The following is a 27,127-nucleotide window of genomic DNA, read 5'->3' as shown; positions in this document are numbered from 1 at the left end:
CAAAAAATGTATAAAAAATAAAGTACACAGGGGCGCCTGGGTGGCTCAGTTGGTTGAGCGTCTGACTTCAGCTCAGGTCACGATCTCACGGTTCGTGAGTTCGAGCCCCACGTCAGGCTCTGGGCTGATGGCTCAGAGCCTGGAGCCTGCTTCCCATTCTGTGTCTCCCTCTCTTTCTGCCCCTCCCCCATTCATGCTCTGTCTCTGTCTCAAAAATAAATAAACATTAAAAAAAAATTAAAAAAAAAAAATAAAGTACACAAAAGTGGCAGTTCAGAAGGAGATATCTAAAAAGATGCTTAATCTTGGTAATTAATAGACAGAACTTGCCTATTAAAATGGTCATTTCCTTGTCAGTTTGGGAAGAAAACAAGGTTGATAATGCCTGGTGTTGGCAAGAGTGTGGAGGAATGTAGAGAGTAAATTGGCAGAGACTTCTTGGTTTGTTATTTAGCAGTATCTGTTAGTAGAACTTAAAATGGGAATACCTCTCAACCAAATTTCATGGAAAACAACCCAGTTCTCATGGTTTTCTGCAGTTTGTAAGCATAGTTTTCAATAATATTGTAAAAGATCTCCAAATCACAGGTCTTGGTGAAAAAAATCTCTGGGTAGGAGTCCAGACTACTTGCAGATAAATGTTTTGGTTTTATTATATCACTCATTACATTTTAATAGGTATTATATACAGATAATTTGGATCTTTTAACGTTGCCTACTTTTCAAGCAGAGAGGATCTCTAGCCTTAATTTGACTGGGACATTTAACAGTTAACCATTTCTGAGGTTTAGAAGGTAGATTTTTTTGTTAGAGTTTATTTTGAGAGCGAGAAAATGATTGGGAGGAGGGGCAGAGAGAAAGGCAGTGGGGGTGGGGGGGCAGAGAATCCAAAGCCGGGCTCTTTGCTGACAGCAGAGAGCTTGATGAGGGGCTTGAACTCAAAAACCTGTGAAATCATGACCTGAGTTGAGATCAGTAGTCAGATGCTTAACCAAATGAGCTACCCAGGTGCCCCTTGTTTTTTGTTTTTGTTTTTGTTTTTTTTTAGAGCTCTACACCAGACATGGGGCTTGAACTCATGACCCCAAGATCAAGATTGAATGCTCCACTGACTGAGCCAACCAGGCACCCCAGTTTTGCAGTATTTAATGGAAAATCGGAAGTAACTTAAATGTCCATCCAAAGACAATGTACTGTCGTCTTTTATTTTTTTTAATTAGTTTTTGAGAGAGAGAGCACACACAAGCAGGGGAGGGGCAGAGAGAGAGAGGAGACACAGAATTTGAAGCAGGCTCTAGGCTCTGAGCTGTTAACACAGAGCCTGACGTGGGGCTCAAACCCACGAACCGTGAGATCATGACCTGAGCTGAAGTCGGATGCTCAACTGACTGAGCCACGCAGGTGCCCTGAAAACGTACGTATTCTAACAAACTATACTGTGGCACATGTTGTAGCAGTTACAAAGAATGATAAAGATTTATATGAGATGACTCTCGAAGAAGAAATTGAAAAGTCAGTTATGGGATAACTCGTAAAATATAAGTATTTGATGGGACGTCTGGGTGGCTCAGTTGGTTAAACATCTGACTTCAGTTCAGGTCATAAACTCACCATTCATGAGTTCGAGCCCCTCATCAGGCTCTGTACTGACAGCTCAGAGCCTGGAGCCTGCTTCAGATTCTGTGTCTCCCTCTCTCCCTGCCCCTGCCCGGCTTATGCTTGCTTGCTCTCTCTCTCTCTCTCTCTCTCTCCCCCCCTCTCCCCCCCTCCCCCCTCTCTCAAAAATAAACATAAACAATTTTTTTAAAAACAGGTTTTTGGAAACAAACCTTTAATGTGCACATGTTGGTGTAAAAACATAGAATGAGATCTGGAAGATTGCCCACCATAAAGAGTGGTTGTCTCCTCAAAAGGAAACTAATCGCTGAGGGGAGAGGCTAATGGTGGACCCTTGGTTTTACACCCTGTTCTAATGCTTGTCAGGTTTTTCGTTTTGACCCTTTAAGACTTAAAAACTCAGGACCCCCAAGGAGCTCTTGTTTGTTTTTTTATTGATCTATATATAATTCATTAGCAATAAACCGAATAATGTTTAAAATTACTATTTTTAAACGAATAACTAATAAACCCATTATATATTAACATACGATTTTTGTTTAAAAAAATTTCTAAAACCAAAATAAAAATGAGGAAAATGGAATTAGTTGCAATTTCTGCAAATTTCTTTAGTGTTTGGCCTAATAGCTGGGTACTCAATTACTTCATGGAATTTACACAGATGTGTAGTTAGAAAAGGAAAGGAATATTTTTAATCATCTCTTTAGAGAGGCTCTTGGGTGGCTCCGTCAGTTAAGCATCCGACTTTGGCTCTGGTCATAATCTCCTGGTTCATGAGTTTGAGCCCCATGTAGGGCTCTGCGCTGACAGCTGGGAGCCTGGAGCTTTCTTAAGATTCTGTGTCTCCCTCTCTGCTCCTTACTCGCTTTCACTCTCTCTCTCTCAAAAATAAACATTTAAAAAAAAATCATCTTTTTAGATAATTGTGGATATTTTTTGTTCCTACGCCAAAACTCAACAAGTGGTAGTTTAAGTTTATTTTTTTAATTAAAAAAAATTTTTTTTGACATTTTAAATTTATTTTTGAGAGTGAGCAGGGGAGGGGCAGAGAGAAAAGGAGACACAGAATCCAAAGCAGGCTCCAGGCTCCAGGCTCCGAGCTGTCAGCACAGAGTCCGACGCAGGACTCGAACCCACAAACCGTGAGAACATCACCTGAGCCAAAGTCAGATGCTTAACTGACAGAGCCACCAAGGTGCCCCTGTGAAAGTTTATTTTAAAAAAATAAAAAATAAAAAAAATCCCTCACTGACATGATTTCACATTAATGTGATAACCCACATTTCAGCTAGCCTTTAGAAAACTACCATTTGTTGGGGCACCTGGGTGGCTCAGTTGGTTAAGCATCCAGTTCTTGGTTTTATCTCAGGTCATGATCTCACAGTGTGTAGGTTTGAGCCCCACCTCGGACTCTATACTGACAGCAGGGAGCCTGCTTGGGATTCTCTCTTTCCCTCGCTCTCTGCCCCTATCCTGCTCACTCTACCTCTTTCTCTCAAAAAAAACATGTATACATATAAAAAAAGAAACTTGGGTTGTATTTTGCAGCTAGTGCCTGTGAATGCAGGGACGACTACAGTTTAGTGCCACTGCTTTGGTTCATGCTAGGGTGCCAGTAGTTTACCCACCATTGTTTTTGTCCCATTTGCTTTAGCACAGATGTCAACATAGTGAAAAAGACAAATAACATCTTAGTGTAATAAAAATCGTTTTGACTTCTTGACCTCTTGAAAGTGTCTCCGGGAACCCTCAGGGACTCCCAAAAGGGGTCCACATATCGTACGTTGAGAATGGCTGCTGTACACTAATGTGATGTTGGAAATTATTTGTATTAGGTTCTCCTGTGAATATGTATTTATATCATAACACAACAGATGGCAGGAACAAGTGAGGACTTTGTGCAACTCCATGGCATGTGAGCCTCGATAGGGAGTCTTACACTAGTCAGTTTGTGACAAACAGGTGTGGGAAGAGCAAAAAAACAAAAGGAACTAAGCACAAAGGAAAAATCCAGGTGCATGAAGGATCGAATATTTAGCGTAAATAGGGAGCACTTCACACAAATGCATATGAGCAAAATGAAGTGTGTTTGGACTTTTAGGGACCCTCCGTCATGGTTTAAGTTGTTTAAGCCAAAGTGAACCCCACATGTTGGCTACACGTCTTATCTCAGGAAATGAATAATCTCAGTACCTTAGTTATTCCTAAAACATTGAAATAGAATTGTTAGAATCTCAGGGCATCATCACAGTTTCCCAGTTTCTTCTGGCGGTTGGGGTGTTTTGAAGCTAGAAGCTTGTGGTGACTCATTGTGTTTGTGGTGATGACCGAGTGAAGAGTCCTGCCTCTGACCTATTTCAGCCAGCTTTCCTTGCCCGAAGTAACTGTGGGTTAAATTTAGAAAATAACTACTTGTGTTGCTATCACAGGAGAGATACTTTTCTTTTTTTTTCTTGTAAGAATTTTAATACAACGAATGACCTTTCGTGTATTTCACTAAGTCTTTTCCATTCTGTGTATTTTTTTCTGGTTTGAGAAAGCTCAGTAGCTTGCTGTTATGTTATCTTTTTGCAAATGGTTCTGTTTTGCTGGTCTTGGATCTTAGCAGCTTTTAAAAGATTGATTCAACAAATTTTTGAGTATTTACTTCTAGGGACTGGACTGCTTTAGGTTCTTGGGAGAGAGAATTAGATGGAACATACAAACAGTCGTGAAGCATAGGTGTAGGTGTAGGGCTGTCTTGCCCACTGGAGCAGCACTGGTCACAGTGACTAAGCAATTGAAATGTGTGTACTCCAAATTTAGATACTGTATATGTGTGAAATCCATACCAGATTTTGAAGACTTTGTTGAAAAAGAATTTTTTTAAGTTTTATTTTTAAATAATCTCTGCCCAATGTGGGGCTTGAACTCATAACCCCAAGATCAAGAGTTACATGCTCCACTGACTGAGCCAGCCAGGCATCCCTCTGTTGGTAATTTTTTTTAAAGTTTGTTTATTTTGAGAGGCGGAGTGTGTGTGCGCGCGTGCACGAGTGGGGGAGGGGCAGAGAGAAGGAGAGACAAAATCCCAAGCAGGCTCCGCTCCATCAGCTCACATCCCAATGTGGGTATTCGAACTCATGAACTGTGAGATCATGACCTGAGCCAAGGTCGATAGTCCTAACGCTTACCTGACTCAGCCACCCAGGTGCCCCTCATTGATAATTTTTATGTTTCACTTACTGCTTTTTACCTGAATGTGGCTACAGGGAAATTTAATATTATGTATGTGCCTTGCATTTGTGACTTGCATTATTTCTGTTGGACAGCACAGATGTAGAGAGGAGAGATGGACAGATGTGAAGTGTGTTGAAGGCTACAGAGAAAAATAAACCTGGGTAAGGAAGCATGAAACAATTGGCAGGGGGTTAGTTTTGATTATTTCATATCAGATGATAAAGGAAATCCTCACCAATATGGTGCCGCATGAACAGAGGCTTATTAGAGCTAAGGGAGTGAGATGAGCAGGCAGGTAGGTGCCAAGTGGGGAAGAGTGACCGAAGCACAGGGGACAGCCAAAGCCCATGCATTCTCATTGCCTTTAAGTCAATAAGGAGGCCGTCATGTCTGGAGTAGGGCAGGAGAGCTGTAGATGAGTATGCATGTTGGTGGATAGGAATGGAATGAGGGGATGCCATGGAAAGGTTTTTAGAAGAGACAGTTCTGACAAAATTTATCTTTATATGTTTATTTACTTTTGAGAGGGAATGAGAGAGTGCATGTGTGCACAAGTGGGGGAAGTGCAGAGAGAGAGAATCTCAGGCCTGCTCCACACTTAGTGGGGAGCCTGATCCCACAACCTTGGGATCACGACCTGAACCCAGATTAAGATGGGACGCTTAACCAACTCAGCCATCCTGGTGCCCCTGATGAGATTTATCTTTAAAAGGGAATTCAGAACAGTTGATGCTGGAGGTGGAGATGGAATGGGATCAAGGAGACTAGGAGATTATAATTGTACAAGTCAGAGATGGTGGTAGTGGGACCACAGCTATTGAGGTGTGGTGGTAGTAGTGTGGTAGTAGCGATGAATGGCTAGAATCTACTTTTTTTTTTTTTTTTTTTTTGAAAGATAGAAAGAGGACGCAGGGGAGGAGGGCAGAGGGAAGGAGAGAGAATCCTAAGCAGGCTCCATGCTCAATGTGGAGCCTGATGTGGGGCTCGATCCCACAACCCTGGGAACATGACCTGAGCTGAAATCAAGAGTCGGATGCTCAACCAACTGAGCCACCCAGGTACCCCAAGTGGTTAGAATCTTCTACTTTGGAGGAAGAAAAAAAAGTTTGGGCAAAGTAACAGGGGCTGGGTGTAGGGAGTAATGACTGAACCAAGGATACCTCGACAGTTTATAAATTGCTTTAGCTAAAGCACCTGGAAAAATGAAGTTTCCACTAATCATGAGGAGCAAGATTGTGGGAGCAGTATGATGAGGGATAGGGGAGACAGTTCAGTTTTGCCAGGTTAAGTTTGAGATACCTGTTAGACACGTGGAGATAGGATAGTGACAAGATAGTAAATGGAGGAAGGGGGAACCAGTGAAGGAGCCTGAGGACAGGCCCATGAGGTGGGAGAAGAATCTTGAAAAAGTACCTGGAGGTATATACTTACCATAGTGTTTAAAGTAGTAAGAGTCATCAGCTGTGACAAATGATGTAGAATAGGGTGAGAATGGAGTTGGCAATGTTACCATTATTGGAGTCTTGATAGGTGGAGTTTTGATGGAGCAGTTAGGACTGAAACCCTGAACGGTGTGGGTTTGTGAATGGATAGATGGGGAAGAGGTAGAGACAGTAAACATGGGTAGGCTTTCAAGTAGATTGCTGTAAAGACATCAGAGGAATGGGATGGGAGTTGGAGGAGTTGTGGTTTAAAGGGAAGGCTTTAAAAACTTTATTTCAGGGGCGCCTGGGTGGCTCAGTCGGTTAAGCGTCCGACTTCGGCTCAGGTCATGATCTCGCGGTCCGTGAGTTCGAGCCCCGCGTCGGGCTCTGTGCTGACAGCTCAGAGCCTGGAGCCTGTTTCCGATTCTGTGTCTCCTTCTCTGTCTGACCCCCCCCCCCCCCCCCCCCCCCCCGTTCATGCTCTGTCTCTCTCTGTCTCAAAAATAAATAAATGTAAAAAAAAAAAAAAAACTTTATTTCAATTTACAGGAAAGATGTAAAAACAGTACAGATTATCCATATACCCTCTATCTAGTTTTCTCAAATGTTGGTTTTGACTCCCCTACTTTTTCTGGAAAATTTAAGAGTAGGTTGCAGAACTACTGCTCTTCACCTGTAAGTACTTCAGTGTGTGTTTCCTAAAAACAAGAACATTCTAGGGGCACCTGGCTGGTACAGTTGGTGGAGCATACAACGCTTTTATTTATTTATTTATTTATTTATTTATTTATTTATTATTTTTGAGAAACAGAGCGTGAGACGGAGACACAGAATCTGAAGCCGGCTTCAGGCTCTGAGCTGTCTGCACAGAGCCTGACGTGGGCTCAGACCCATCAACCATGAGATCATGACCTGAACTGAAGTCAGATGCTTAACCAACTGAGCCACCCAGGTGCCCCTTAAAAAATAAAATCTTAAAAAACAAACAGAAACCCTCAACATTCTGTTACATGACATAGTAAAAGTACCAAAATAAAAAGTAACACTGATACAATAGTGTTTAATCTGTAGATGTTCTTCAGATTTTGCCTATCGTCCCACTAGTGTCTTTTTCTTTGATCCTGTATTGAACCCAGGATTACATATTGTATTTAATTGTGATGTGCCTTTGGTTTCTTTTAATTTTTGTTAATGTTTATTTATTTTTTATTTTTTTATTTTTTAAAAATTTTTTAATGTTTGTTTATTTTTGAGAGAGAGAGAGAGCACAAGCAGGAGAGGGGCAGAGAGAGAGGGAGATACAGAATCCGAAGCAGGCTCCAGGCTCTGAGCTGTCAACACAGAGTCAGACGCGGGGTTCGAACCCACAAAGCAACTGAGCCACCCAGGTGCCCCTTTAAGAGAGAGAGAGGGAGAAAGAGGATCTGAAGCAGGCACTGTGCTGACAGCCCCATTTGGGGCTCGAACTTAGGAACCTTGAGATCACGATCCGAGTTGACTGAACCACCCAGGTGCCCCTCTTTGGTTTCTTTTAATCTGGAACAATTCCCTAGTCTTTTGTCTTTCCTCTCCTGTATGTTTTTGTTGCTATTGTTTCCTTAAGACCTTTATGTTTTTGAGGAGTATAAGTGAGTTATTTTGTAGAATGTCCCTCAATATCGGTTGGTCTGATGCCCCTCCTCCCATTGTTAGCATCAGGTTATGGGTTTTCGGTGGAATACCGTGAGAGTAATTATGTCTGCTAGGCTTCTCTAGTGTAAAATTAATATTTTCTCCTTTGTATTAAGAATCTTGTGGGGGGTTTTTTTAGACTGTGAAAAGATCGTATTTCAGTTTATACTTTCACTAGTTTTAGCCTTCAATGAGGATTCTCACTTGAAACCATTATTACTGTAGTGACTGCCTTATAATGGCTTTCTAAATGTTACTTTTCCTATATTTTTTAGTTGGAATTTTACTCTAAGAGTTTTCCCCTCTTCATTTCATTTGTTGGTTTCCAGTAATATGGACTCACTGGTTTGTATTTTACAGGTTATAGCATGTTACTCTTATTTTGTTGTTCTGTTGAAGTGAGGGTTTTTAAGGTTAAGAGGTATTAGCATGGTGGTGGTATGCTAAAGGCATGATTCAGCACAGATGGAAAAATGATTTTGATAATCTAATGTCCAAAATACTAGATGAAATCTTACATGCTAGTCTAGTGTTTCATTTTAGAGGAGCAGCTTTGTACTTAATTTTGAACACTTGAGTGCCTAAATGCAATAAATCTAATATCTTTGACTCTCTACTGGGGATGTCTTAGAACTAGTGAAAATGAGGTCATTCTTCATGTGTAGGACACATTAAGTCTAAATTCAGATACTGTGTCCCCTGAAAATGTGTTAATAAGTGCTGTCTAATGTACACATCACTTATAAAAACTGTTAATCAGATGTACGTTATTTTTTTCCATACCAGCCTAACTTAATTTTAGCTCATGATCATTCCTTTTTCCCAGTCAGGTAAATTTTGATGTGCTAACTTGATAGTGTGAAATTGGTAGAACATTGCCATACATTTCTTCAGTGTTTCTGTTTAATCTTATGTCTCTTGGTGAGTGATGAGCACGCTGAAACAAATCAAGTATAATCTTAAGCTGTTTTTTTAGATAACATATTATATACAGAACACCCACAAGAATTAGGTAAAACTGGGGCGCCTGGGTGGCGCAGTCGGTTAAGCGTCCGACTTCAGCCAGGTCACGATCTCGCGGTCCGTGAGTTCGAGCCCCGCGTCGGGCTCTGGGCTGATGGCTCGGAGCCTGGAGCCTGTTTCAGATTCTGTGTCTCCCTCTCTCTCTGCCCCTCCCCCGTTCATGCTCTGTCTCTCTCTGTCGCAAAAATAAATAAAAAACGTTGAAAAAAAAAATTAAAAAAAAAAAAGAATTAGGTAAAACTAGTTTTTTCTATGGTAATTAAAAAGGTTGGAAGATTTAAGGGGTGCCTGGCGGCTCAGTTGGGAGAGCATGTGACCCTTGATCTCAGGGTTGTGAGTTCAAGCCCCCACCTTGGGCATAGAGCTTATTACTTAATAAAAATTTAAAAAATAGTAAAATCTTGAAAGAGGTTGGAAGATTAAAAAAACAAAGACAATACACATGGCAAAGTTGAAACCATAAACATGATTAAAATGATCTTTTTCCCTTTTCCAAATGCAACCACTGTGTAGTTTCTTGTGTTTTTGGAGGAGAGGTTTGTATACATATACATAAGCATCTATGAATGTGCACTTTTTAGAAAAGAAAACAAAAATGACTTAGTTCTGCCCCTTACTGTTTAGAAGTTTTAAACAGTTCTTTTTTTTAAGAATTGTATTATTATTTTTTAAGTAACCTACACTGAATATGGTGGTTGAACTCAAAACCGCAAGATCAAGAGTCACATGCTCCCCTAGATGGAGCCAGCTGGTTGCTCCTTAAAAAGTAGTTTTTAGAGTGCTTTGGAATCTGGAAGGAGGGAAAGTTGTGGTAATACAGTATGTTCAATACTACTAAAAATAGTGGAGTCTTTTTTTTTTTTTTAAAGTAAACTCTACATCCAACGTGGAGCTCGAACTCACAACCCTCAGATTCAAGAGTCACATGATCTGTGTATTGAGCCAGCCAGACACCTGCAAAATAGTGGAGTCTGGATTGAGGAATATATTTACCTATATCTGGCCTGATAATGCATTAAAACTTGTTTAAAGGTCTTTGTTTACTAGTAGGATATTAATAATATGTTAAGTTTCCTTAGTAGTACTTGTTACAGATCATTATAATTTTTTCTTTTTTTAAATTTTTTTATTTTTAAGGTTTATTTTTGAGAGAAAGACAGAGTGCTAGTGGGGGAGGGGCAGAGAGAGAGCGAGGGAGACACAGAATCCAAGCAGGCTCCAGGCTCTGAACTGTCAGCACAAAGCAACACAGGGCTTAAACTCATGAACTGTGAGATCATGACCAGAGCCAAAGTTGGATGCTTAGCTGTCTGAGCCACCCAGGTACCCAAGATCATTCTACTTTTCTGAAAATTCCAGCATGTGGTTTATTTCCATCATCAGTTATGGAAGGAAGAAATTTTTTGTGCAATAATTAACCAAAAATATAAAAAGAACAAAAATCCCCCAAACCTCTGAAAATTTCAGAGCAGGCCTTTTAAAGAACATGTACATAAAATATTACATTAACTGGAACTAGTTCAGTGTTCTAAATTTAATTCTCTTAGTGTTTTTTTCCCCCAAAATTGTTTGTTTAAAAAAAATTTTTTTTAATGTTTATTAGAGCACATGCTCAAGCATGTTTATTAGAGACAGAGAGAGAGGGAGACAGGATCACAGAGAGAGAAGGAGACAGATGATCCAAAGCAGGCTCCTCAGTGTCAGCACAGAGCCTGATGTGGGGCTTGAACTCAGAATGGGTGAAATCATGACCTGAGCTGAAGTCAGATGCTTAAACCATTAAGGCACCCAAGGCACCCTCCAAATTCTTGTTTTTAAAAAGAGTTGAAATACTTTACTTTTTTTATTTTTTATTTTTTTTTATTTTTTATTTTTATTTTTTAAATTTTTTTTAACATTTATTCATTTTTGAGAGACAGAGTGTGAGTAGGGGAGGGGCAGAGAGAGAGGGAGACACAGATCTGAAGCAGGCTCCAGGCTCCGAGCTGTCAGCACAGAGCCCGACGCGGGGCTTGAACTCAGGAACCATGAGATCATGACCTGAGCCGAAGTCGGACACTTAACCGACCGAGCCACCCAGGCGCCCCATGAAATATTTTACTTTTAATCTGTTGTTTTTTTCCTCCCTCTAATGGTGTTCTTAAACTACTTTTCTGGGTTCCTAAGCTGCTCTTTATTTTTAAAATTAGAATTTTTGCAGAAAAATCTTATTAACATAACTGGAAAAGACTGCAATTTGATTTGTAAGCCTAAAGGAAGGATTTTAAGGAAGGAAATATTTTATTTATTTATTATTTTAAAGATGTTATTTTTAAGTAATCTGTCCACCCACTGTGGGACTGGAACTCACAGCCTCAAGATCAAGAGTTGCATATTCTACTGACTGAGGCAGCCAGACACCAATACTTAAACCTTTTAGTTAATTTGAAATAGTACAGCTTCTTGAAATCTGGGGTTGGGTGTCAGGAAAGTTTGAGTATGTATTATGTATCCTTGTTATTACAGTCATAAAGAAAACAGGATAATGCTGAGTTAAAAGTTTTGAAACTACAATTCTTCATTATTTGAACAAAACTTTAAAATTCCCAAGATGACATGAACCCATAGCCAGTTGATAATAAGTCTGTTTCAAGAGATTGTTTTAGGGGCATCTGGGTGACTCAGTTTCAATTAAGTGTCCGACTTGGGCTCAGGTCATGATCTCGTGGTTGAGTCCTGTGTCAGGCTCTGTGCTGACAGCTTGGAGCCTGGAGCCTGCTTTGCATTCTGTGTCTCCTGCTCTCTCTGCTGCTTCCCCGCTTGCACTCTGTCTCTCTCTCAAAAATAAACAAACAACAAAAAAAGTTTTTGTTTGTTTTAAGGCTGTTGGTATTTGCAGGTTGACTTCCTGACTTACTTGCAGTTTTTTTCTTTCAACTTTTCTGTGGAGCCCTGCCAATGGTAACCAATGTGCCCAGATGGTAGGGAGATAGAAAAGCATTAAACCTACAGTTGTGAAAGAGAAGAATTAACATTTTATGGTAATTTTATTCATTTGAAACAAATTTGTATGAAACGTACATTAACATCTTTTTAGCCATTGTCCATAATCGGCAGTAACTTTAATTGCATAGCTGGACTTAGTCTTTCAGACTGATTAGATACTTTGCAGTTTCTGGAAGAGGTGGGAGCTCTTAAGATTCTGGAAATCTCTTTAGTCTACAGGATTTTAAGTTGTGTGTGTTCTAAGTAAATCAGATTTAGTTCTGTTTGGTTGTTTTCATGCTATTTGTTTGGATTCCTGTCATGACTCTGAACTTACAGGCTCTTGAAAAGATAGACCAAATTGCACATACAGCATTTTTTTCCTGTTGCTTATTTCTACTTGTATGAGAATAAAGATAGAATTCTACTAGTTTTGGGTAAGTGGGTGGCTCATAGGTCAAGTGTCTGACTCTTGGTTTTGGCTCAGGTCATGATCTCATGGTTCATGAGTTCGAGCTCTGCATTGGGTTCCGTGCTGACAGTGTGGAGCCTGTTTGGGATTCTCTCTCTGCCCCTTCCCCACTTGGGCAAAATAAATAAACTGTCTCTGTCTCAAAATAAATAAACTTAAAAATAATTCTAGTTTTTTAGTTACTTATTATAAAGCCTTGCCAGGTCCCAAAATACAGTTCTAAACATAGCAGTAAATAAATATTTAAATGATATCCAACAAACAGTTCTGTAGGGAAAGGAATTAGAATCCCAAATATTTGTAAATGAAATTGTATTTTTAAATTTAAGATGTGTTGGGGTTTTAGTCATCAGTAGAGTATGCTAAATGTAAGTGTATGTGTATGATGTAGGACCTCTTAGAAATAAAAGATTAAAACTTTGACCTAGGTTCTTTCCCAGCCCTTCTGAAGCCTGAGTAAAAATTAAAATGACCTGATGTGTGGAGAAATGGGTGGTGTGTTTGTGTTCTGGCGTGCTGCCTCCTGGTGGATAGTCCGTCTTGATAGCTTATTTGCATTTGTTTCTACCAGTCAGTCTTGAGGCAATTAATTAAAGTGCTTGGCTGCTTAACACGTTCTTAAGTGTTTTGAAAATGCATAAGCTTTTATTTCAACATTTTTACAAGGTGTTAAAGTCTAAAGCCCAGCCCACTAAAATTTTAATGCCCTTTGCAGATTGTTAACGACAGATTTAGTTTGTGATGGTTTTTCTACTAGAAAAGCTTTCAGAAGGATTAGAGCATTGAGGAAAGGGCTGGGGGTGCAGGGGAGGAAAGGGCCATTTTAAACTGTTGATGTCTATATTATAGAGAAAGGCTGAGGGTAGGTAGATGTGCTGTGGGTACGTTTGACGGTATGTTCTGTGCAAAGGTGAGAGCCTTATATACCTTTGGTGCTCAGTGCCCCGGCTCCTTGTGATTTATGCTAAACTTTTTGGCCAGTTACATTAACGTGGTAAAGAGGACCAAACAATCTTTCAGAGACTATGTCCTCCATGGATTTGGAGATGTTAGTCATAGGTACTGTGTTTTTGTAGATAATCACACTGATACTTATTTATTTTAAAATGTGTTTATTTTGAGAGAGAGGGAGAGAGAATCCTAAGCAGTCTCTGTGCTGTCAGCACAGAGCCTGACGCGGGGCTCAGTCTCAAGAACTATGACATCATGACCTGAGCCGAAACCAAAAGTGAGATGCTTAACTGAGCCACCCAGATGCCCCTGTTATTATTGTTCAAGATTTTATTTTTCTAAGTAATTTTCACACCCAATGTGGGGCTCAAACTCAGAATCCTGAGCAAGAGTTGCATGCTTCAATGACTGAGCCAGCCAGGTGCCCCTAACAGCACTGATTATAAGCATGATATTACATTCTAGATTGTCCAGACTGAGCCAGCCAGGTGCCCATGACAGACAGTTTTAACATGTTACTTTCTAAATATGATGCTGAAAGTGGAGCTATTGAATTTTCTAGCATCTTGGTTTAAATTTATTATGTAGATTTTACCATTACTGCTCCTGGAAATTTGTCATCTTTTTTTTTTTTCAGAATATAATTGGAAGTCTGAATATGATTTGGAAACATGAAATATATTACTGAAGTTTTAAAGAAAAAAAACACAACTAGATTATCATAGAGCTTTTTTTTTTTTTTTTTTTTAAGTTTTATTAAATAATCTCTACACCCAGTGGGGGGCTCAAACTCCCAACCCTGAGATTAAGAGTTGCATGCTCCACCAATTGAGCCACCCAGGTGCCCCTAAAAGACTAATGCCTAATACTTTAATGTTATTTTATCAAGCGACTATCCCATCTAAGCATATGGGGCCCTTGAAGGGACTTCCCAGAAGAAGGGAACTTCTTGAAATGCCAAATTCATTACATCTTTTATTGTCAGAGTTATTTGTCTTACTCATGTGTCCTGTTAGCTGCTGGGTGAGGCTGGGTGTTTTGGTTACCTTGAAATGATTTACTCTGTTTTGGTGTGACCTCCTTGGTCCTCCTCTGAAAGGTGGATGTAAACTAGACAATTTCGAGTATTTTCTTCAAGAGATTGAGATTTATATTATTATGATTATATTGGACAGTTTTCTTGAAGATCTGTATAAGTGATTTTTTTCTTACACAGAAGCTAAATAGTAGACCTGTAAAATTAATGTATAAATAGCATGGAAATTGGAGTTCAAATTTGAATTTGACTTTTCATTTACCTGCTTTTTGACCTTGGTTAAAAGAATCCCTTGAGACAATTTCCTTAATCTATAAAGTGGGAGTATTAATGCCTACTGAGCTTGGTTGTTGGTATAAGGACACAGCGTAAATATATTTCAAGTGCCTGACATGATCTTTTACCCCTTAGGAGTAACTGAATAAATGGTATCTGTTATTTTAATTATCAATATTGTTGAAATTTAAAAATTGATTCTTAAATTGTACTTGGGGCATAAATAATCTGGAAATGATTAACCTCCCTGGGTATTTCTGACTTTAGTCTGGCTAGCTAGGAAATGAAACTTTTTGGGGTGCCTGAGTGTCTCAGTTAAGTGTTGGACTCTTGATCTTGGCTCAGGTCATGATCTTGTGGGTTCATTAGTTTGAGCCCCACATTAGGCTATGCACTGTCAGTGTGGAGCCTGCTTGATATTCTCCTTTTCCCCCTCTCACCCCCCCCCCCCTCGCTTGTGCATGTTCTCTCTCCCAAAATAAAATAAACTTAAAAATTTTTTAAATGTTCTATTTCATCTGTGGTATCTCTTGTTTGTATCAGAATTGGCATAAATGCACATTGTATAAAATTTTTGCACAGTGCAGTGATTCTTTTTAAGTGAATAGTACAGATAATTTCATTAACATACATTGTATAAGATAGAGTTTTGTGGTTATTCTATATTTGAAGTTTAACTGTAGTTATTAGAGCAAAATGAATCTTGCACTATCCACCCGAGGCAAAAAGAGACTGTTGTCTAAAGCAACAATTTTAGAACCTTTTAGTGTTTCTGAAGTATGGGAAATGCTAGTGTGGTTGAAGGTCATGTGAGTGAAAAGTACTTAAAGTTTTTTTACTCTCAGACAGTTATATCAACTTAAATCATATTTTTCATCTAAAACTTCCTTTCTCATGTTACAAGTACTAACAAGCCCACAGTTTGATTTTGATGGAATTTATCATTTTCGAAGATAGTGACTTCCAGATACTAGAGAGCAGAAAAAAAATGTGGAAATTTCAAAAGTACTACAGTAGAAACAACAATATAATAAATCCTCCTTACCTGCCACCTGGCTTCAAGAATCACCAGCTGATGACCAGCCTTTTTGGATATTAATACCTCTGATGATTTCTGAAGCAAATTCAAGATAGCAAGTATATTATGTTCCTAATTTCTTCAGATTGCATCTTTAAAGACAAGGACTTAAAAAAAAAATAGACAATACCATAATTATAAAAAACAATGGCACTAATTCACTGATAATGAAAAGTCTCATTTTTCCCAGTTGTGTGTGTGTGTTTTAATAGGCTTCACACCCAACTGAGGGTTGAACTCACCACCCTGAGATTGAGTCTCATGCTCTGCTGACTGAGCCAGCCAGGCGCCCCTTAAGTTTCCATTCTGATTTTATTTTTTAATGTAAGCTGTAAGCTTAACATGGGGCTTGAACTCAAGACCCTGAGATCAAGAATCACATGCTTTACTGACTGAGCCAGTCAGGTTTCCCCTAAATATATATATTTTTTAAGAATTTATTTTTTTTTTAACGTTTATTTATTTTTGAGACAGAGACAGAGCATGAACAGGGGAGGGGCAGAGAGAGAGGGAGACACAGAATCTGAAACAGGCTCCAGGCTCTGAGCTGTCAGCACAGAGCCCGACATGGGGCTCGAACTCACGGACCGTGAGATCACGACCTGAGCCGAAGTCCAACGCTTAACCGACCAAGCCACCCAGGCGCCCCACCCCTAAATATTTTTTTAAGAATTTATTTGAATTAGGATTTATGTTAAGTTCTGTACATTGGTGATTGGTTGATATGTCTTTGGGTTTTTTTTTTTTTGTCTTTTTTTTTTTTTAATGTCTAGGTTCCCCATCTTTTCTTTGAAATTTGTTAGAAAACTTAGATATTTGTGTTGGAGAGTTTCCCAGGGTCTTGATTTTTGCTGATGTGGTGTCTTTTAACATGAACCTCTGTCTGCAGAGGACACCGTAGCTCTAGAGAATTAATCATATTCAGTATGCCTGTTTTTTTTTTTTAATTGGCAAACATGTCATAGGCAAGACATGAGAATGTTTTAATATCTTGGCCAAGTTTTATTTGTTTAAAGGAATAACAGATTCAAATAGTTTTTTTCCTGTGAATTCAAGGATAGATATAGATGAGGAAGCATGTTGCAGTGAAGTGAACCATAGATTCTTCAATGTATTCTTCCTTAAGTAGTATAAACATACTTTTTTGGTTTATTTTTTGTCTAAACAGAAAGAAAAGTAGCTTATTAAGCAGGAAAAAATTGGCCACTATCAGGTTGGCAAGGTAGCATCGTGTTTATATTATTTGTTGTTTGTACTCCCTGCTGAGAGAAAGATTGATTATCTGCAAAGTTGAGTAAGGTTATATCTTTGGAGAAAAGCAAGAGTTGGGTTGCCTACCTAGGGCAAGGGATGTCAGATCAAGGTATTTAGATCAAACTTATACTCTTTCTTCATTTTCTTGCTACATAAGAATTCTTTTTATTTTTTATTTTGAGAGAGAGAGTGATAGCTCGAGAGCGGGAGCAGGGGAGGGGTAGGGCGAAAGGGAAAGAATCCTAAGCAGGCTCTGTGCTATCAGTGCAGAACCTCACTCAGGTTCTGAGTGTGGGGCTCAAACTCAGTAACCGTGACATCATATCCTGAGCCAAAGTCAAGAGTCAGTTGTTTAACCTACTGAGCCACCCAGGTGCCCCAGATTGTTACAGTTTCTAAAGTTCATGAGTAGGGGATAGAACTTAATAACAGTAAACTTTAACCTTTTCACTTAAAAAAAAAAAATCCGAGGATTTAGGATTTACCTTAGATAAGGACTACATCCAGTTCGCAGTAATGTAAAATAAAAACCATTAACGTAGAGGGGTGCCTGGGTGGCTCAGTTGGTCAAGTGTCCGACTTCAGCTCAGGTCATGCTCACAGTTCGTGAGTTCAAGCCCTGCGTCGGACTCTGTGCTGACATCTGAGAGCCTGGAGCCTGCTTCAGATTCTGTGTCTCCCTCTTTCTCTGCTCCTCCCCTGTTCACAATCTGTTTCTCAAAAATAAACATTTAAAAAAAAAAAAAAAACACGTTAATGTAGAGATACCCATATATTCAAAATATAGCACTTTTTTTTTTTTTTTTTTTAAATACAATGCTTAAGAGTTTAATCACCTTGGGGTTAGTCAGTGGAGCATGTGACTCTTCATCTTGGAGTCATGAATTCAAGCTCCACATTGAGGGTACAATTGACTTGAAAAAAAAAATAGTTTAGTCACCTTAAAACACCTCTTCTTGCAGATACAGTTATAGTTCACTTAGTGATGGTGACTTTTTTATTTATTTATTTATTTATTTAATTTTTTTTTTTTTAACATTTATTTATTTTTGAGACAGAGACAGAGCATGAACGGGGGAGGGGCAGAGAGAGAGGGAGACACAGAATCGGAAACAGGCTCCAGGCTCTGAGCTGTCAGCACAGAGCCCGACGCGGGGCTCAAACCCACGGACCGTGAGATCATGACCCGAGCCGAAGTCGGCCGCTTAACCGACTGAGCCATCCAGGTGCCCCGTGATGGTGACTTTTAAGTGAGGAATAATTAATCTATATGAAACTTTGTTTCTTGATCCTGAAATTACATTGAGAAGCAAAATTTGGTAAATTAGTTTTACCTTTCAGTATCAAGTATACCAAATTTTAAAACAGCTCAGTCCAGCTGAAAGATGTAAACTGTATATATATGCAATTTTAAGGTTTCTATTAGCCACAGTAAGAAGTAAAAAGTAACTGGTAAAATTAATATTTGTATTTTATATGAACCAATTCATCTAAAATTTTAGTCTTTTAACATGTGATCAGTATTGAAAATAGTTGAAAAATTTTAGATCGAACTTAGCCTCTTTCTTCATTTTCTTCATCTTCAAAATCTGTTACATTTTATACTCACAGAATAATTCAGACTGGACTTGCCACATTTTAAGCCTCATGTGGCTAGTGGCTATTCCATTGGACAGAGTTGTTTTAAGACCTACAGCTTTTAAAATAACTTTTTTAAAAATGAGTCTTGCTGGAAAAAAATGCGTTGGTATTTATAAAATTAGTTTAACTGTGAAAAAATATGGAATGATTGTCTCTTTTTTAAGAGAAGGATTAATTTTCAGTGTGACTCAAACATATTACAGGTTTTGTACCTAAGTATTCCCTTGTGATCACCCTAATTTTCAAGGAAGATATGTGTAATAGGTTTTATTGTGTTAATGTGCTTTAGAGTTACACAGGCCATGAGCTTTTTGTTTAAATAGTGACTCCCTAATATTCAACTGCATGTGTTCCTATGGTTGGTTGAAATACTGGTGATGACTTTTTGGTTAAAGGCTCATTTTCAGATTAAGTTAGTTATGAAGACTACAGAAATCTTTGGTTATTCAGGAATCAAGGATCAAATCAATTTTCGAACACTATTCTGTCATATTGCTTTGCATGTATCTTAAAGAAGTGTAAGAATTTTGTATTCCTCTATCGATGGGACATTGTCTCCTATTGATGGGACATTGTCTCCTATGAGCAGTGTGTACTTGCAAGCATTAGTAATAGACATTCAGCCTTTCTTGGACCCCACCAAGTATATGGACCCCATCCATATACTTAGGGCTATGAGACTGTTGTACACAGATGAAGATGATGAGGTGTGCAACTTTATTTTTTTTATTACATTATTATTATTGGTATTAGTATTTTAGGGAAAGGGGGAGAGAGAATCTTAAGCAGGCTCAGCGCGGAGCCAGGTGCGACTCTCGATCCCACAACCCTGGTATCATGACCTGAGCTGAAATCAAGAGTTGGACGCTTAGCTGACTGAGCCACCTTGTTTTGTTTTGTTTTATTTTATTTATTTTATTATATTTATTTTATTTTGAAGTTTGACAGGGAGAGAGAGAATGTGAGTGCGCAAGCAGGGGAGGGGCAGAAAGGGGGAGGGAGAGAGAGAGAGAGAGAGAGAGAGAGAGAAAGAATCCCAAGCCACCTAGGCTCCCCAAGGTGTGCAACTTTAAAACACAAATACACCTCTTTTATTTGAGGGGACTAAAACATGGACGTGTTCCCATGGGGATCTGGGAGCAAGGGGGTGACAGAAGAAACACTTGAGATTTTTACTTAGAATTTTTGTTGATGGTGCCCGGATGTCTCCGTTGGTTGAACGTCTGACTCCTGATAACAGCTCAGTCATGATCTCGTAGTTGTGTGGTTGAACCATGTGTCAGTTCAGTGTGGGGCTTGCTTGGGTCTTCTCTTCTTCTCTTCTCTCCTCTCCTCTCCTCTCCTCTCCTCTCCTCTCCTCTCCTCTCCTCTCCTCTCTCTCGTGCGCACTCTCTCCCCCTCACATGTGTGTGCATTCTCTCTCAAAATAATAAACTTCACAGAATAATTTTTGTTTATTCCTTGTTTGAGCAATGTTGAGTAAATTGCAAATTATGAGCCAGGCAATTTGCTAAGCACTTGAACATACAACAGTGAATAAGATGGAAATAATTTTGCCCTCCTGGAACTTGCCCCCTACTGATATCAGTAGATATCAGTGGTCCCCAGAGAATCTGATTCAGGAGGTCTTCATTGGGGCCCTGAAATCTTTAAGAAAGTCCTCCTGGGTCTAACGTAATTGATCCTTAGACCGCACTTGGAATCATATCTTTACCTTTATAGTTGAGGGGACAACATACTTTGTCTTATTTTCCTTTCTTCCATCCAGTATTCGGTTCACTAGGATCTGGCATCCTCTTTAACTGTTGGAGCAAATATGTTTTTCTTTACAGTACTTGTGACCTTCTGTCAATTCCGTAAGTGAATTCAATTTTTGACAGATTATTATTTTTTTCTTTTTTTAAATAGGCTCCACGACCAGTATAAAGCCCTTTCACAGAAATTCTTTACCTGAGATGTACCTGATTTACCCCTAAATCTCCATGTTGCTCCCTCCTTCCTGTTTGTACGGACCATTTTTTAAGACTGTCCTAAAATGTCTGATTTCTTTTGCTAGACTGTAAAATGTTTGGGAAAGAGAAAACTGGTATTACAACACTAGTTAGAACTGTTGGAATCTATAACTGGTTTCTCTTGCTTCATTTTATGTTACACTACAGGTTGGAAATAAGGCTGATTCCCCCGTAACAATTAGTAAGGTTTATTTTATAAAACAAAAACAAAATTTGAAAACTGCCCATGATTCTACCAGCCAGAGTGTGTAATGATCCCTTTTACCTGGATCTCTGGGTTCTGTGTAGTTTTCTCTATTTACAAGTTTAAGGTCTTTGAGCATGTTACAGCTTTATATAAGGAAATAACAACAACAAAAAAGAGAATACTTGAGTTAGAGGCTATATCTCTAGTCAGAGGCTTTGATAAGAGATGACCAAGTCAGTGATTAGTCAGGGTTATTTATGCCAGTTGCCCCTTTGCATCAGCAAGGTATATTAAACTTTTTAAAAATTGAGGTTGACCTTTTAAAGAGCTACTTAAAATTCTTAACTGTATAAAATAAAAAAGGAGATACTTGTATGTAAATATTGAATACTATTAATACAGGTAATTAGCAGTTTTGAATTTGGCTGAGTAAAACTGCTTTTTACATATAAATTGAATTGGTTGGGCACAACTGGAATGAAAATCTGAGCTAGTACAGAGTGCCTCCAAGTGGTGGATTTAAGAGGCTTAAAAGTGGTCCAAATGTGGACGATGTATCCCACTTGTTTGAATAAGAAAACAAGGCAAAGAGAAACCTGTTAATATTAGACTTGGTTTTCTCTTCCTGCCTTCTGCTGGTATTAGCCCCTTAGATTGTGATGAGAGCCTGAGTCTCCTTATGAAGTGGGAATTTAGTGATTCCCTTGATTTGTATAAGTACTGATGGAAAGGGGTGTGATAGAGCCTTTTGGAAGAAATAAGATGAAGAAAATACACATTCAGTATCTGTAGGTAGTTTGGACAGAAGGTTGCAAGCCTTAATACATTTTTGTTTCTTGCATTAGGACTTACTGTGAAATGACTGGCTTCAGAAGTGCCTGATGGCGTGTGTATACAGTTGTCTTGGGCAGTTGAGTTAGCCAAGTTTTCAGCATTGTTGCCTTCCTTTCTTGTTATTAATACGTAACCTTGTCCTTTTAATGTCAGTATTGAGTCTTGATGTGTAAATGATCATCATATGGTTTAAAGCTGTAGGGAAAAGTGAAAGTTTTGTGTAGGATTAACCTATACTTGACCTTTAGGGCTTAACAAAAATTATAGCCTGTAATTTTTCTGAAGTCATTTGATGTGGTTACATTATTGGTTGGATTATAAGTGAAATCAATAAAATGGAATATAGTGTAATTAAGGGGATAGGCTCTGGAGCTAGAATGCCCAGAGGTATATTCTGACCCTGCTACACATCAGCAGTGTGTGTTTGGACAAGTTAAACTTATGCTGTTGTTTCCTAATCGATAAAATGCTGTGAGGGTTGAACGCAGACACTGTCATAAGCAGTGTGTGCTGCTGTAACAAAATACCACAGACCGCGGGGCTTAAACAATAGATATTTATTCATCACAGTTTTAGAGCCTGGGAAACCCTCAAGGTGCAGGCAGTTCTTTCTGTTCTTGATAAGGGCCTGCTTTTCCTGGCCTGTAGAGAGATACCTCCTTGCTGTGGCTCACATGGCCTCTCCTCAGCATGTGCTGGTGGAGAGACCCCTGGTCTTTCTTCTTGCAGAGATCGCAATCCTGGGTGCCCAGCTGGCTCAGTCAGAAGAGCATGTGACTCTTGATCTCGGGATTGTGAGTTTGACCTCGGGGTTGTGAGTGTGAGCCCTGCACTGGGGGAAGAGATTACTTAAAAAATAAATAAGTTTTTTTTTTTTTTTTTTTTTTGGAAAATTTTGTTGTCTAGAAATAGACATATAAAAAATTCCCCACAAAAGATGCTATTCTCTCATTTCCCCATCTTCTTCCTCTTCTTCAACACCCCTGATATAAAGGACTTAAAAAACTTCACCCAAATGTCCAGACAATACTCCATCTATGTGTTCTTCTGTGTTTGCAAGCTGCATGTTCATATAGCCATCTACAGATACCAAGGTAGCCTTTGTACTCCATTCCCCCTTAAGTTTCACCATTACCGGCCTTCCTGTTAATCCATTCAGGAAATGTTTGCGGTCGAGGGGCAAACTCATCGCTACTATAAGCAAATGCTGTGGGCTACTCGCCGCCAATCCAGCTGTTGTCTGTCCCTCATGACTGGAGTAGCTATGGTTGGGTGCGAATCACGGAGCTTCAATAAATAAATTCTTAAAAAAAAAAAAAAAGATCATACTTGTATTATGGGGGCTCCACCCTCATGACCTCATCTACACCCTAGTACTTTTCAAAGGCCCCTTTCGTACGTAGTACCATTACAAGGGAGATTGTGGCTGCAACATAGGAATTTTGGGAGGTGGGAGGTGCAGGAACAAAAGCATTCTGTCCATAACAGACATGAAGCGTTTTCTTGTTTAAATTCTTTTTTTAGTTTATTTATTTTGAAAGAGCAGGTGAGCAATTGGGGGGTGGGGGGAGCAGAGAGAGGGAGAAAGATAATCCCAAGCAGGCTCCCTGCTGTCAGCTTGGAGCCAAAGGTGGAGCTTGAACTCACAAACTGTCAGATGGTAATGTGAGCCGAAATCAAAAGTCGTACACTTAACCGACTGAGCCATCAAGGCCCATCTTGTTTACTTTCTTACCTGCTGTCAGACCTTACAGTGGAAGACAAGATGCAAATATCAAAGACACTTGGCAACAACCTAGTAATCTAAAATTTGAATTGAAAGTAATCAGCATGAACACGTGGTTTATTTCTCTTTCACACAAAATGTATATGTATTTTCCAGCTGTGGCCTAGGAGCAATGACCAACCCAATAATAATGAACACGCTAGTGACTAGATTGTGTCTCAGTGTATTATTTCTGATTAAAAAGGACTAGCGCTTTATGTAGAAAAAGCTGATTGCAGATGGGGCTAGGAACTGTGCCGGCTGAACCTGGATTACAGTGTTGTAACAGAAAGCAAAGGAGTTCTCCTAGATTATTGGAGTCCTGTCACAAGATGCAGGAGTCAATATGAAGAAGCTTGCATTGACTGACTAAAGATGAGGTATTTGGAGCATCAAAAGGAATTAATGCATTAGATTGATACACTCAAAATATCTATGACTGTGAATTTATGATACTGAAAAGAAGTAAACATTTGGTCCTCTTTGGACAATGCCAGAACGCCAATTCCTTATTCTGAAAATACAATTGTGAAGTAACAATGCCTTTGAACTGCTGAAAGAAGAGATAGAGATGAGGATTTTCATGAAGCTGATTTATTTTGGAACGAAAAGTGCTTTAATGAAAGGTGCTTTAATGAAATTGCTGAAACGAAATGGTACCTTAGAGAAATGTACAGAATGCCTTGCAGATGAAGAGAGGCATTTATGTCCTGGCTAGTACCCTTCCCTTGTAAACTGTGTATTGTCTTGAGGGTTTCATCTCCTTTGCTTCTAGGCTGCTCTTCTACTCTTCTGAGGCGTTGGAGAAAGCCCTGAAGTAAAACAGAGATGCCTGAGTGTGTGCTTAGGGGTGGAAGGAGGCAGAGCAAACCTCACTGTACCTAGGCCTGTCTGCCACAGCTGTGGATGAAATCAGACCCGAGTGAGGGGTTGTGATAAGGGGCACAAAACCATCCGCTGCAGAAGGGATAGAGTCAATTATTTATCCTGTCTTCACTGTACCTACTGTGCTTCAGAGTTACAAATATTTGACAAGGGAAAGTGTTTCTTTGTTTTTAAATAACGCTAGGTTTTTGGGTTTTTTTTTTTAATGTTGTTACTTATTTGGGGGAGAGGGGGAGAGAAAGAAAGAGGATTGGAAATGGGCTCTGCGCTGACACCAGAGGACCCGATGTGGGGCTTAAACTCATGAATTGTGAGATTGTAACCTGATAACCTGAGCTGAAGTCAGATGTTTAAGTGCCTGAGCCACGCAGGCACCTAAGAGAAAGTTTTTGTTTTGTTTTTAATACTGATGGATCGGTTCATTTATTCATTCATTCATTTTATTTTTGAGAGAGGGCACAAGGTAATCCCTGGAGGGGCAGAGGGAGAGAGAGAGAGAGAGAGCACGCATGAGCGAAATGGGGTTTGAGTTCTACCTGAAGTGGGAGCTCACCCAGTGGGCTCAAACTCATGAACCATGAGATCATGACCTGAGCGAAGTCATGCTTAACACCTGAACCACTCAGGCACCTGAGAAAGTTGTTCTTAATAGAAGAACTCAAGCTAAAAAAAAAAAATAAATAAAAAATAAGGCATGATAAAATGAGAAAGTTAGTTTCAACCTTGAATGAAATAATGGATTTAGGTAGTGATCATTCATGATTGCAGCATCACAGAAAGACAGCTAGAGATAACACATCTCCTTGCAGAAGTATAAAACACTGCTTGTGATAAATTATTGTATCTCCCCGAACAAACAACAAGAAAAAACAAATTGAATCTTCAGATCTAATTACTACATTTACAGGGGACAGAGGAGAATACTAAACAGCACCATGGGGGTGTAATTAGCAAAATCCACGCAGTGAAGAATCTATAGGACAAATGACAGGATTTGGGTTTTTTCTCCCCCAAATAAGTTGCAAGGGGGAAAAAAAAAAAGGAAACATGGGCTATGAGACTAGAATCATAATCAGCCAAATGCAGTGTATAGCTCTTTTGGGATACTGATTGAACAAATTTGAAACAAAATTGAAAAATTGTAGAACTGTGACTAGATATTTAATATTAAATTTTTGTTCATTTTTAAGGATTGATAATAGTATTTTGCCTACTTAATCATTTTAAAAGAGAGATGAATATTCATAAGTAAAAGGCATAAGAATGACAAATTTGGTGCAATGAGTACATTCCAGGAGACAGGCATTTGGAGTGGGAGAGAAGCATGGGTAGCTTCAATTGTCTTGTTCTAATTATTTGGGTGGTTGTGTTCCTAGATGTTTTATGCTTTATAATATAAAAATATTACATATCATTGTATATGAAATTCAACATACCAAACAATTACTGAAAATGACACAAAAGGGATACAGTGGATAAAATTCAGAATGAGTAATCATGCAGGATTTATGACCTGTCAAATAAATGGCAAAAAGAACTCTGCACGTATGTACATCTGGTTGGGATCTTTTCTTTCCTTCCCCTTCCCTCCCCTCCCAAGCTCCACACCCAATGTGGGGCTTGAACTCAGAAGCCTAGGTTCGTGAATCACATGCTCTACCAACTAATCTAGCCATGCACCCCTTAACTATCATCAGAATCCTGATACGAATAAGCCAGCTGTACAAAGATATTTATTAAACAACTGGAAATAGAGTGGATATATGATATCAAGGAATTTTTGTTAAACACTTTGAGGAGCAGTGATGGCTTTATAGTTTTTTTTTTTTTTTAAGTTTTAAATGTTTTATTTATTTTTATTTTTTATTTAAAAAATTTTTTTTTTTTTAACATTTATTTATTTTTGAGACAGAGACAGAGCATGAACAGGGGAGGGGCAGAGAAAGAGGGAGACACAGAATCTGAAACAGGCTCCAGGCTCTGAGCTGTCAGCACAGAGCCCGATGCGGGGCTCGAACCCAGGAACCGTGAGATCATGACCTGAGCTGAAGTCGGACGCTCAACCGACTGAGCCACCCAGGCGCCCCTTAAATGTTTTATTTTTAAGCAATCTCTATACTCAAAACCCCTAAATGAAGAGTTGCGTGCTCTACCGACTTAGCCACCCAGCCATCCTTAAAGATTTTACTTTTAAGTAATTTCTACACTCCATATGGGGCTTGAACTTAAAATCCCAAGATCAAGAGTTGTGTGCTCTACAGACTGAGTCAGCCAGTCAGCCAGTTTTATAGTTATTTAAATTTTTTTAATGTTTTATTTATTTTGAAAGCATGCACATGCTTTCATGAGAGAGGCAGAGGGAAAAAGAGGGAGAAACAGAATCTGAAGCTGACTCCAGGCTCTGAGCTGTCAGCACAGAGCCATATGCGGGGCTTGAACTCACAAACTGTGAGATCATGACCTGAGCTGAAGTCAAAAGCTTAATGGGCTGAGTCATCACGACACCTCTATGGTTATTTTTAAACAAAAGTCCTTTTATAGCTGTTTACTGATGTACTTCTGCATGACAGGCCATGTAAGTGGAACTTGGCTGGTACTGGTTTGAGTTATAGATAAACAAAATAAGGTGATCGTACTTAATAAATGAACCTGGTATGGCATATGGAGGTTGATATTTTTCTAGTTTTATGTAATTTTGAAAATTGTTACAAAATCAGTTTAAATCAGTTGCATTGATTACTAAAGATCTTGAAGATGCTCTTTGGAATCTATGGGAGCTTCTCTGTTGCTCCCTTATTCTGTAATTAAACTTGCTTCT

General features: G+C 39.1%; 1 protein-coding gene and 1 pseudogene across 4 annotated transcripts in view; one reads left to right on the top strand and one right to left on the bottom strand.

Annotated features, from left to right (window-relative positions):
* Window positions 1-27,127, top strand: part of IGF2BP3 (insulin like growth factor 2 mRNA binding protein 3) — a 154,480-nt gene that overhangs the window by 17,008 nt on the left and 110,345 nt on the right. The window lies entirely within an intron of this gene.
* On the bottom strand, window positions 22,583-22,907 carry LOC132679282 (small nuclear ribonucleoprotein F pseudogene; annotated as a pseudogene).

Source organism: Panthera onca, chromosome A2 (assembly GCF_046562875.1).
Source record: "Panthera onca isolate mPanOnc1 chromosome A2, mPanOnc1 haplotype 2, whole genome shotgun sequence".
Classification (NCBI taxonomy): domain Eukaryota; kingdom Metazoa; phylum Chordata; class Mammalia; order Carnivora; family Felidae; genus Panthera; species Panthera onca.
Note: the sequence above shows the minus strand (reverse complement) of the source record. Positions and strands in the feature narration are given on the sequence as shown.